At 34.7% G+C, this 13005-nt stretch overlaps 2 long non-coding RNA genes across 3 annotated transcripts; both read left to right on the top strand.

Moving 5' to 3' along the window:
• The first annotated feature begins 3994 nt into the window (after positions 1-3994).
• LOC115986873 lies at positions 3995-5866 on the top strand. The gene is made up of 2 exons (XR_004090921.1): positions 3995-4308; positions 5766-5866. It is a non-coding gene; the product is annotated as an uncharacterized LOC115986873 (long non-coding RNA).
• Positions 5867-5993: 127 nt separating this feature from the next.
• On the top strand, positions 5994-11645 carry LOC115986872. 2 transcript variants are annotated; one of them, XR_004090920.1, is made up of 7 exons: positions 5994-7763; positions 7902-8047; positions 8235-8351; positions 9474-9631; positions 9906-9969; positions 10868-10939; positions 11094-11645. It is a non-coding gene; the product is annotated as an uncharacterized LOC115986872 (long non-coding RNA). The 2 variants fall into 2 exon arrangements; XR_004090919.1 differs by having other exon boundaries at positions 9906-10939.
• Positions 11646-13005: the final 1360 nt, after the last annotated feature.

Genomic DNA, 13005 nt, shown 5'->3' with positions numbered 1-13005 from the left:
ATGCTCATGGTGCTTGCTTTAGTCTATATAAGGCATTCTTGAGATGATAAACTTTGTCTTCTTTTCCTTTCTACACATAGCCTGGTGTTGTTCGATATATACCTCTTCTTCAAGTTCTCCATTTAAGAATGCTACTTTTACATCAAGCTAGAAAACTTGTAGCTCCATTTGGGCTGCCATGGCTAGGATAGTTCTGATAGTTTCCATGTGAGTAACTAGTGTAAAAGTTTCATTGAAATCCACACCTAGTTGTTGTGAGTAACATTTTGCCACTAATCATGCCTTGTGCTTTTGAATTGAACCATCTTCTTTGTACTTGGTCTTATGGACCCATTTTAGCCTGTTTACTTCTTTCTTTTCATGCTGATCAACAAGTTCCCTTGTGTTGTTCTTTTCAATAGTTGCAATTTCATCATTGCTTTTATCTAGACTTCTTCTTTAGTTGCTTCTTCAAAATTTTGAGGCTCGCATGCAAAAAATGCTACATTAGATGATTCATAAATTTCTTTGAGAGAAAGTACTCTTCTTGGTAGAGTTTCAAACTTTGAAGATGTTCCAATTGATGGACTTGCTCTTGCTTATGGGCAGTGGCTTGAACTTGCACTTGGAGTTGATTGAGAACTTTAACCTTCTTGATTTGTCATTGGTTCAATAATCTCTAACCTAAATTACACTGACACGAACACGGGTACGGATATGAGGGTACGACAATTTTTGAAAAATAAGGGTACAACATGACGTGAGTACGACAATTAAATTTTATATTTAAGCATATTTTTAAATATTTTTAGACATAAAATACGTTTATGTCTAGAATTTAAATTATGTAAGAACTACAAATAAGTAAACTAACACCCAAAGTAGTATAATAATACACAAAATATTTAGATTACAAACCAAAAGTTAAATAGGATTCTTTAAGAGAGATGCTACGTCCACAACATTTTTATAACATTTTCACAAAAAATCACAGGTGGTTAGTTATTATTAGTTCAAATTTAAACCTAACATTAAGATTACTTTTTTGTCCAACAATAATAACCAGTAACAACCTACCATTTAAAATTTGTTGTAAAAATATTATAGATATATCATTTCTCTTCTTCAAAAATGATATCCCTGACCCTTCGGTCCACGCAAACAAAAAATACAGGGCCATTAACATTTTGCTTTTGGGCCCATTTTCTTACCTCATGGGCAGCCCTATTGGCCTCTCCATTCATCTTTATACTTTAGGCACCCAATTTGAAAGGACCAATTTAAAAAGGGTTTGGCATTGTTACTAACAGACACAAGCCCATAGTCCATCAAATAAAATTTTTTAAAAAAAAATTGACAGCCTCAAAATTTTCAAACTCAGCAAAGACAAAGTTAGATTAAGATTAGTGCAGTACAGTTGTACAACACGCAATGGTACAAAAGAAGAATAAAAAGCCAAAACTAGGGGGTGGGTGATTGGATTTCAAGTTTTCCATCACCCATTAATCTGTTTTCATCATACATAACTCAAAATTAGTGGGTTCTATGGTAGAAAGGTGTGTTTGGATTTATTTTTAATTTTTGTTTCCATCACTCAATTCTATGATTTTTGAGTGATGAATTAACAAAACTGAAAACACATTTTAGGTGTTTTCAAGTTATGAAAATTGAGGGGCTGTTTGGTATGGCATTTTAAGCAACAGTTTTTAGTTTTTAAATAATATTATACGTATTTTCACACACTTTTTCACTCACACGTATTTTCAAAAAATACAAACAACGTTACCAAACGAGCCTGAGTTTCTATGGCGTTTTGGTAAATAAACACACATTTTTGAGACCCACCGTCAGAGAGAAGTCCTACTAGGCGCAACTTTTGATGGCAGAAGCAATGGCTCTCTTCATCATGTTTCAACAAGATCACTCCAACTTCATACCATCATAGCTCCAAACACAAAGAACCCTCTGCCTTGTCCTCACCTCCTCACGCACGCACTCATCGATCCCACCTTAGCCAACCCACGCCGCCCCGACCTCAGAGTGTTCTTCACGGCGCCACTGCACCGTGATTCCCCATCGTCGACCTCTTTCGCAATTTTTTCACCAATCCGAAGGTATTTAATACATTTGATTTGTTGGTAATAGGGTGGTATTTTGCATCTCTTAGATCTATTTCAACCCGTGGTGATTGATGGTTGGGTAGGGGTGTGCAAAAAACTGACGAACTGAAAAATCGATTGAAATTGTCTGAATCGTTGCCAAAATTTCGGTTTGGTTTGGTTTCGATTTTTAATTTTTAAAAACTAAAAATTTTGGTTTGGTTTCAATTTCAGGTTTGAATACACCGAACCAAACATATTATAATATATTTTTCATAAAATTTTAATATAAAGTCTATATATATTTGCAATTTGGGCCTCCGTTGTTATTATTATTATTATTTTTAAAAGTGGGCCTCTAGTTTGTACATTAGTTGGGGCTCCAACCCTTTCATTTTATTTTAAAACATTAGGCCCATTTGGGCATTTATATATATATATATATATATATATATATTGTTATCAGATCAGATCAAATCCGGCCTCTTCATTCTATGATTCTTTTAATTTCTTTCTATTTAAATATTGTTATTTAAAAGTTAAAACCCATTAGATTAACTAATTATGATTAAAAAGTAAATTTCTATTAAACTAATTAAACTATAAAAATAAAAGTTAGAAAACCCTACCCAGCCACACTTTTCACTAACTCTCACTCTCACTCTCTCTGTTCTCTGTAGAGGTTCCTCTGTTTTTTAACATGCTTCTCACCTTGCTAGCCACCTCGGCTCTCGCTCAGGCTCCAGGATCCGCACCAGCCTCACCACCAACCAAGTCTCCATCTCCGACTTCTTCTCCATCGTCTCATCACTCTCATGCTCTTGCTCCCACCTCAAAGCCACCGACTCCCTCTTTGGCTCCAACTCCATCTGCCACTCCTCTGTCGCCTTCCTCCACTCCGTCAACCTCGCCTTCGGCTCCTCCCCCACCGATCGCCCCAACCCCCTCCAATGCGCCTACTGGTACTCCCTCTCACAGCAGGTAGAACACTCCACTCTCCAGTCCCTTTTTCTCACGGTCTCTGCCTCTACCGCCGGCCTCTCCACAGTCCCTCTTGTTTGGATGGTTAGAAAATTTATCAAAAAAACACATAGACTATCACGCTGCTTTAGTGCTTCTTCTCTTCTTCTTCTTCTTTTTTTTTTTTTTTTTTTTTTTTTTTTTTTTTTTTTTTTTTATGTGTTTGCTACTTGCTAGGTACTTGGTGTTTGGGTGGTGAGAAAATGTGGGAAAGCAAAGGAAATATATATATTTTCTTATTTTGGTATGTTTTCTAATTGTCTACATGATTTTGAGTTTTTTTTTTTTTTTTTTGTTTGTTTGTTTGCTTGGTATTTGGGTGCTGAGAAAATGTGGGAAAGTAAAGAGAAATAGGTTTTTTTTTTTTTTTTTCTCTGATCTGTTTGGTTCCTCCCTTTCGGTTCGGTGTCGGTACCAAATTTGGTAAAACCGAAAATTTCGGTTCGGAGGGAAAATCGCACTTCAAACCGACCGAACTGAACCGATTACACCCCTAGTTGTAGGGGTGTGCAAAAAACCGATGAACCGAACATACCGGCCGAAACCGACCGAATCGTTGTCAAATTTTCTGTTCAGTTTCGGTTTTGAATTTTTAAAACCGAAAATATTCTGTTTGGTTTTCAATTGCAAGTTTGATACACCGAACCGACCGAACTGGACTGAATCATATTTATAATATATTTTATATATAATATAAATTTTATAAATATTTGGGCCGGCTTTTCATTTTGTTTAAAAACGTTTGGGCCTTTCTTTTTTAAAATGATCCGGCCTTTACATTTCATGTTTTCAATTTTCATTTCATCATTAGATTAAGTAATTATAATTAAACTAATTACTAATTAGATATCTAATTAAACTATAAAAACAAAAAAAAAAAACCCTACAGCCCACACGTTCTCTTCTCACCTTCAGTCTCAGCCTCCATTCCAGTCCCTCTCAGCTCTCACAGCCTCCACTCCACGCCGGCTTCCACGAAAATCTGCCTCTGTGCCGCCTCCGCACGCCGGCTTCCAAGCAAATCTGCCTCTGCGCCGCCTCGATCTGCCGATCTGCCGCCGCCTTCACACGCTGGCCTCCACATGAATCTGCCTTTGCCGCGACCTCGATCTACCTCTGCCACCGCCTCCACACGAATCGGCCTCTGTCGCCACCTCCACACGCCGGCCTCCCCACGCCGGCTTGGTCTTTTCATTCTCAGTTTCTCACGGTGACATTTCTCGATAACCCTCTCTCTTTTCTGTATTTTGGGTTTTGTTTAATAGTGAATCAATGCTATTTTCTGTGAATCTGTGATTGTGATTTTGAGTTTTTATTTTCTTATTGAAAAATCGATAATCCCATGTGATGTTGAGTTGTTTTTTTTTTTTTTTTTTTTGTGATTGTGAATCTGTGATGTAGACTGAAACCGAAAACCAACCGATTACACCCCTACCTAGTTGGGTGTTTGCTTCTTCTCTTTTTTTTTTTCTTTTTTTTTTTGGGTTTTCTTTTCTTAGGGTTGAGGGTTTTGAGAAGTTCTTGAGGGCTTCGTGATTGCTGGTGTTTGTGAATGGATTGGTTTTTTGCTTCTCCATCCTTCCTGACTCCACCGTTGGCACCATCATCAGACCCATTAATCTCCAAAATCAAGAAACAAACTTTTCAAACAGAACAATACCCACAAAAAATCTTTACAAATTTTACCGATAAAACTTAAGGGATCTATGAAAAATCAAGCCTTGGGGTTTTTGAGTAAAGAAATAAAAAAGACATTAACTTAGACAATATACTCACATGGGCTTCACTGTAGTTGACCACATTAGCTAAACACAGCAGCAATATGAGAGAGAGAGTGACCCCATAAGCAGACATGATGGTTCTTGAAATGGGTCTCGTTGGGTTTGTGTTTTGATTAAAACAGTATATGAGAATTGCAGGAAGAGTGTGAGAGATGGGTCTTGTTGGCAAATTGCTTTTTGGCTTGTTGGAATTTTTATTGATGAGAGTTTTTGTTGTTTGTACTTCTTGGGTTGCACTTTGGCACTGTGACTGTGGTTGTGGTGGTGGTGGTGAAGAGTCTTAACTTAAACTTGAGGGGATGTAGGACCTTCTAATCAGTTTGTGTGACTGTCACATTATGTGAAGCCACTATGCATTGTAAGGGCAAGGCTACTGTTCACAGCCTCTTGCAGTGTTAGCTTAAGGTGCGTTGATAAGAGAGGGTTTTTGTGGTTCTACACTAGGGTTGTCCACACTAAGTCTCCACCGAACTCTCACATTTGGGTCGGGTATGTGTATTCACATGGTTTAAATTTCTGACCTTATGATATGGAGGCCCAGCCCCATAATGTTTTTATTCATTCATTTGTTATCTGATTCTCATATATATCTTTGAAATTTTAAAAAACTTTGCTCTTACTCTTACATGATAAAACAACTTTGAATCAAGGACCTATTTTATTACATATTTACATTGACAAAAAGTCTGTAGTTTGATTATTCATTGATAACCAACTTTGAATGGATTGGTGTTTTTCTTCTTGATAATTTTCCTGATCCTTTATACATGGAGTAGCGGTTTTAGTTTGATTATTCATTGATAACCTTGATTACTTAAAAAACTGAAGAGGATTTGCTAGTTGTAGCATTAAATACTAAACAGTGAGAGAAACTTACATGTACTAGTGGCGGTGGTTGCTAGCTTGGACTAGAGTTGGAGCCAGAGCCGGAGCTGGAGCTTGGAATGGAGCAGAAGACCGCGAACTCACAATGATGGTGACATAACACTACTTTGATCAAAAACCCTTACTGTCCAAGTATCATCCTCTTTTTGGGGTGGTCGAGCATATGGATCCACAAAGAAGTATGCAATAAGATTACATGAAGAATCAAAGACACCGTAGAATTGTGTGCCAAACCTAAAACTAACAGCCGTATATTAATAGGATATGATAGTAAATAGAGCACAACACGATGCAACAACCTTTTTTTAGTATGAGGTAAATAAAATACCAGAGCGACATCCTTAGCTAGCTTAATATCTATTACAAACAATGTCTTTGAAAGGTTGAAAAGACCCTTCCCAACATTTGGCGAGGAGAAATATTTGAATGCCTCTTCTTGTAGAATACAAAATCAATAAACACATAATATATCATGTTGGAGTTTTTAAAAGAACATAATGAAATGGAGTGGATAGATAATAAAAGAATGGAAAGGAATAGAATAAAATAGTGAGCTTTCTCTAGTGTGTGCTTTCAGGTTTATAAAAGAAAAAATGTAAAGGAAAAAAATGTATTTTACATTTACACCCTTCAAGAAGAAATAAACAAAAGGATTGTCGTCTGTAGTTCTTCAAAGGGCTGCACAAATAGCAAGTCTAAGGTTATCTGTGTTGAAACTTTTGGTTATTTAATAATTGTTTTGGTCTTCAAGTTTGGGGCAACTTACTTTTATCTTAATTTATGTGTTTCTAATCTATTTCACTAGGGTTATATAAATGCTACTGTTGATAATGTGCCTTGGATGATAACATTGGATGCTTCAATTTTTGATGATGTTATCAACAATTTTGAAAACTGGAATTTGCGTAATGAATTGACTCGTGCTCGTTTAAGTCTTGCCTCTGGCGGAGATCATAATAATATTCCAATAATTTACCAAATTTTAAAGCTTAGGTTTGATAAGGCTAAGCATTAAAATTTGGTTAATTATTGGAATATTATTATGATCTCCGTCAGAGGCAATACTTAAACGAGCACGAGTCAATTCATTACGCAAATTTCGGTTTTCAGAATTGTTGATAACATCATCAAAAATTGTAGCATCCAACATTATCATCCAAGGCCCATTATCAACAGTAGCATTTATATATAACCCTAGTGAAATAGATTAGAAATAAAAAATAAGATAAAAGTAAGTTGCCCCAAACTTGAAGACGAAAACAATTATTAAATAACCAAAAGTTTCAACACAGATTACCTTAGACTTTGCTATTTGTGCAGCCCTTTGAAGAACTACAGAAGACAATCCTTTTGTTTATTTCTTGAAGGGTGTAAATGTAAAATACATTTTTTCCTTTCCATTTTTTCTTTTATAAACCTGAAAGCACACACTAGAGAAAGCTCACTATTTTATTCTATTCCTTTCCATTCTTTTATTATCTATCCATTTCATTATATTCTTTTAAAAACTCCAACATGGTATTATGTGTTTCTTGATTTTGTATTCTACAGGAAGAGGCATTCAAATATTTCTCTTGGCCAAATGTTCGGAAGGGTCTTTTCAACCTTTCAAAGATTTTGTTTGAAATAGATATTAAGCTAGCTAAGGATGTTGCTCTGGTATTTTATTTTAGTTACCTCATACTTAATAAAAGGTTGTTGCATCGTGTTGTGCTCTATTTACTATCATATCCCATTAATATATGGCTGTTATTTTTAGGTTTGGCACACTCAAGTTGAATTCTACGGTGTCTTTGATTCTTCATGTAATCTTATTGCATACTTTTCTGTGGATCTATATGCTTGACCACCCCAAAAAGAGGATGGTGCTTGGACAGTAGGGGTTTTTGATTGAAGTAGTGTGATGGATGCTTTGCTAGGTTGCCAATTGCTCACGTGGTGTACAATCTAATACCACCAATGGGGAATATACCATCCCTACTTACATTTGAGGAAGTTGGTAAACCCAATTACATTAGCTTTTAGTTGTGGTACAATAATTTCTAAGATTGTAAAAATAATGGAAAAATTTGGATTGTTGGGGTTTTGAAGTTTTAAATATTATTTGTCGTCAGATTCATTAATGAATTTTTGGCAGGTGGTGATTGTGTTCCATGAATTCAGTCATGCACTTCAATGTATGCTGACCAAGCAAGATGAGGGTTTAGTTTCTGGTGTACAGGGGATAGAGTGGGACGCTGTTGAATTATCTTCTCTGTTCATGGAAAAATGGTGTTATCACAAGTAAATTTGTCTTCATAGATTCTTAGCTTTGGGGAATTAAATTTCCATTAACTTTTCATTTACACACTGTATATAATAGGAACTTTGATTCATAATGAGAAAAGGATTTTCCTATATAATGCTTAACTAAGCTATCATGTTGCATACTAGCTTTTCGTTGTCTAATTTTTTCTAATGGATTCTTTAGAGATACTCTCACGAGCACTGGAAAGCATTATAATACCAAGAAGAGAATCCCTGAATCACTTGTACGGATTTGCTTAAAAATGTGGAGCTCTTCAGAGGCTTAGTCGGTCTTCACCAAGTGAGTGTATTTGGTTGGTGTTATTTTTTTCTTCCTTTTTTTTTTTGCCATGTATTTGTCCTATATCCTTTGGTACTTCTAATGTGATTTTAGTTTTGGGTTTCATTTCAACTCATGATCCATGTTAAGTGGCATATGATGTTCCAGTTCCCATTTTGCATATCTAAACAATATACACTTTTGGTAGGTTGGGGGAAGATTTTATTGTCTTAACTGAGTGTAATTTGCATCTAAGTTTTATAGAGTTGCAGGTTAAAGCTATTAGATATCTCTAGAATGTGCTCTTAGAGATAGAGGGCGCTGCCACATAATTTGTGAGCTTGGCATTTTTATACAAGCATGATGTCTATCAGCTTGACTATAGCACAAGGAAGTTTTCCTTTATCACTTTGATTAATGCGTCTTTTTAATTTTATGGATTGGGGAATACCTGAAAATAGAAGCTTAACAATAAGATTGCTAGAGCGTGGATATTAACATTGATTCTATATTAGCGTATTTCATGAAAGACAGGGGAAGCCAAATAATTATATATTTTTTATGGGTCTGGTGGTGTTTCAAGGTGCTCTATTGTTGTGATCACCTCCTTTTCTGTCTTTGATTGTAAGATACAAGTGAACCTTTATTTTAGTAGGATACAAATGAACCTAGTGAGGTTTGAATCCATGATCTGACCCTCTCTATCTCATTCTTATAGGAAAAGTATGATTTGAGCTAGAGCTCATTGCCAATGTCATAGGACTAATTGGGAAATTGCTTATTTGTGCTTTTGGTAGGCTTAGGGATTGGTGGATTTGTGTTTATATCCATAGGTTGATTATACCCACAAAGGCGGGTACAATTTTTCTGAGTGGAAATATTTAAAGTTGGACTCCATCCCTTATTTTGATTATTGTCATATTTCTTTTCTTTCCTGACATTTTCTTTCCCAAAATTTTCTACTTTGAACAAGACTCAGATTATTTTTTGTCTTGATTTTAATGTTGCATTTTTGTGATGGTCACAATTATAAACCTGTGTTACTTGGTTATGGGATTATGGAAACAATAAATTGAAATTTCTATGATGTTTGTATGTATGACTGACTTTGTAAATTTCTTTGCATTTATTATAATTTTACAGGTAAGAAGGGGATTTTAGATTTGCAGTTGCATGCAATGTACATTCCTGATGGGCCAAAAACTGCCCTCGATTAAGTAAGAGTGTTTATGAAATCACATCCGTGTACCCTATGCTACAAGAAGATGGGTATCTTTGTAGCATCTCTCATATATTTACAGGTTTGTTTTCCCTCTCAAATTGACTTCTTTCTAAAATCATTTTTATTTCTTCGACTCCAGCCTAACCTATTGCTAGTTTCCTTTTTCATGAATGTGCAGCTGGATATTATGGCTGCCAAGTTTTTTTTTTATTCCTATATTATTCATAATTGTCTGTTGCATTCTATATGATTCTTTCGTGAATTGTGGGCAAGTTTTCTATTGTTGTTTGTATACCCTTTGTACTTTATTCCTCTTAAATTTACTTTTGACACCATATTTCTGCATTTGGCAGTGGTCTGAGATGATGGCAGTAGACGGTCTCTGCATTTGAGGCTGCTGGACTGAATAACAAGGAGGTAAGTCCAAACGAGCTGTCTAGAAAGATGCCATAGTCTTGCCACTTGCCATAGAATATGGTTTCTAAATGGAGCACATCATCTCCATATTGCACCTGATTGATCTTTATATTTGTAGTGTCTTGTTTAAAAGATGACGCATTGAGGAGCCTCATTGAAGATTTAGTCACAATGTCCGTTGCATTGCATTTTTGGATGCATAAATTTGTCACCTACTGCAGTTCATCTCCATTTTTAGCGAAGTTATATGATAAAAGAGATATTAAGTTATGATAAATAGCAAAAAATCATTGTAATAGCCTTGTAGCCCAATTGGTTTGCATCTCGTTGTTTTCAACGGAAACATTTTGGATTCAAATCCCCCTACCCCCAACTATCGAATTATCCAAAAAAATAATAAAAAAGATTTATGGATCGTAGACCATGGCGATAGGGAGGCTGTCTATCTATGGAACATGGGTTATCCACTAAGGACTTGTAGTTAAAAAAAAATAAAATAAAAAAAAAAAAAAAAAAAAAAAAAAAAAAAAAGAAAAGAAAAAAAAAGGAACGACTTGAGAGTTAAGACAAACATCCCAAATTGAAGTTTCATTTTAGGGTCATCAACATTTTGCATACAAATGTTCTTACACTTCAGTTTAGTTCTGGTGTGATATATGTTGACGTAAATCTAGAGACTAAAATCTGCCCCAAAGGTTTTTGAAGGCTTGTTATTTGGTGCATCTTTCATGGGTTTTCTTTTAACTACTAGTAGTCAAAGCTCCGTAACATTTAGAAAAGGCTGCTTCTATATTTTATATATATATATATATATACATATAGGTATTGATGAGAAATTACTACATTTTATATTGGGAGTGATTTTTATGCCTTGCAACATGATGAGATTGTGAAATAGGCTATGAAAGAAATGGGGCACAAATTCTGAGAGACGATCCTTGCTCTTGGAGGTGGCAATGCGGCAAAAGAGGTTAAAACGTAACTTCTTTTTTTGGTTTTCTATTGGAATAAGAATTGGATGGCTTTATCATAATTAGTTGCGGTTTTACTTGGTGACTCTTGTGGAATCTTTTTTTTCTAGATTTCTCTTATTTGATGTTCATAATGACATATGTTGCATCCAGGTATTAAAAAATTCAAGGGAAAAGAACATTCATTGAAGGAACTGTTGAAGCAAATTAGAAAATCTGTACCAGAGGAACTGCTCAAGCTGTCGTCCTGTTCACAGGAACAGAAACAGAGGAAGAAGTCTTCATGTGAACAGAAACGGAGGAAGAAGTCATAATTAGCTTTTTGAAAACTTTTGATTTTAAAGATGAAAGCCCTTCTTTTTTGTTTTCTTGTTTCTCATTTAACTTTTTTTCCCGTATTGAAAGTAAAACTATCCCAATTTTTTAAGGATATGGGATTTCCTAAGATAAGGGTCTTGTAATTTATTGTACCCCAATTAGTTTAGACTTTCTAACACAACATCAAAACATTTTATACACTGTCAAGTATAGTCATGCATGCTTTTTACTAGGTGGAGTGTTAAAGTGGTTGAATTTGTGTGGAATTCCTAAGGTTTACGTGCCACAGGATGTAGTTGTTTGTTGTTATGGTTTGTCCAGGTAAAAATCCCATCCACCATGGATGGGTAGCCATGCTATCTTTGAATTGAAAGTTTGGTATGCTAATCTTTGAGTTGATAATTTGATTGAATTGCATAGTGTACAGCCCGTCGCAAGTAAGGCCCTCACCCTTGGGTTTAAAGGATTAACCCCACTCAAGGTGGGTAGCCAATCTTTGATACCCAATATATATATATATATATATATATATGCGCGTGTGTGTATATATATATATAGTTATACATTTTTTAAACAATTGGATATAAGTAAATTTAATGGTAAAAAAAAAGACTAGTTAATGCTAATATTGTAATTGATATAATTTACTATTCTTTATTTAATATGTTCCAGACTTATTTTTAAATCCAAAAAATTTATAATGCAACTATTGCTTTTAATGTCTACATATAGACAAAAATGTATATATACACACTACTATTTAAGGAGGTTTTTTGTTGGGATTCTTATTTTTGTATACCCAAAATATCCCACATTCTACTCACTAATAGGTTTTAAACTAAGGAGGATAAAACACTAATAGGTTTTAAACTAAGGAGGATAAAAATGTAAAATAAAATCCCAAACCTTTAACCATCCATTAACCCCACGTTTGTTGTAGCAAAAAAACCAGATTCAAGTCCTGTATAGGATTCATTTATTTTGTTGAAATTGAAAATTTTTTGTTGTAAGTATAATAAAGGTAAAAGTTAGTTGAAATAATATAGTGGAACTCATGAATAGTATTAAAAAATGTAGTGTGACCTATGAATAGTAGAAAAAAATAAGTTGAATAGTAAAATAAGCTGACTTTTTAATTTGAAGCCAAACGTATACTCAATTTCGTTTCTCCATCCTCCCCCTCCTCCTTTTAGGCAAAAGCAAAAAGAAGGCGGGATGATTATCTCAATCTATGCCAATCTGATTGCTCCTCTTCCAAGATCTTACATTTTCCACCGTTTCTTATCTTACTAATAATTATCACTTCTTTACTTTACTCTTTCATATTTTAGGAGCTAAACAATGCAAATGCACGGGCCAATTTGTGGTAAATAAAATCTATTTTTGATTTTTCCTTCAAATTCTGAGTTTAACTAAATGCTAATTGAATTTTTATTTTGGGTAGAGAGTTGTTCCTTTATGGATATTAGCTTTAGGAAAAAAGCATTCCCCTAGAAATGCAAGGTATTTACATATATGTCCACTTTTATCTAATCTTGGCCTTATTTAAGTTTTAACTTTGAAGTGAATTTTTGTTTCATATTAATAATCAAATTCTACATTGATTTGTTCATTTATGTGTTGGTATTTTTATGTTATATGCAAAGCAGAAACTGATACTTGGATGTAATTATGGACACACCAAGTGCACACAAATCGTTTGTTCTTACTAAAACAACAACATCAACCAAGCATTAGTCCCAAAATT

This window comes from Quercus lobata, chromosome 4 (genome assembly GCF_001633185.2).
Source record: "Quercus lobata isolate SW786 chromosome 4, ValleyOak3.0 Primary Assembly, whole genome shotgun sequence".
NCBI classification, from domain to species: domain Eukaryota; kingdom Viridiplantae; phylum Streptophyta; class Magnoliopsida; order Fagales; family Fagaceae; genus Quercus; species Quercus lobata.
The sequence above is the reverse complement of the archived record's forward strand: the minus strand, read 5'-3'. Positions and strand labels throughout refer to the sequence as shown.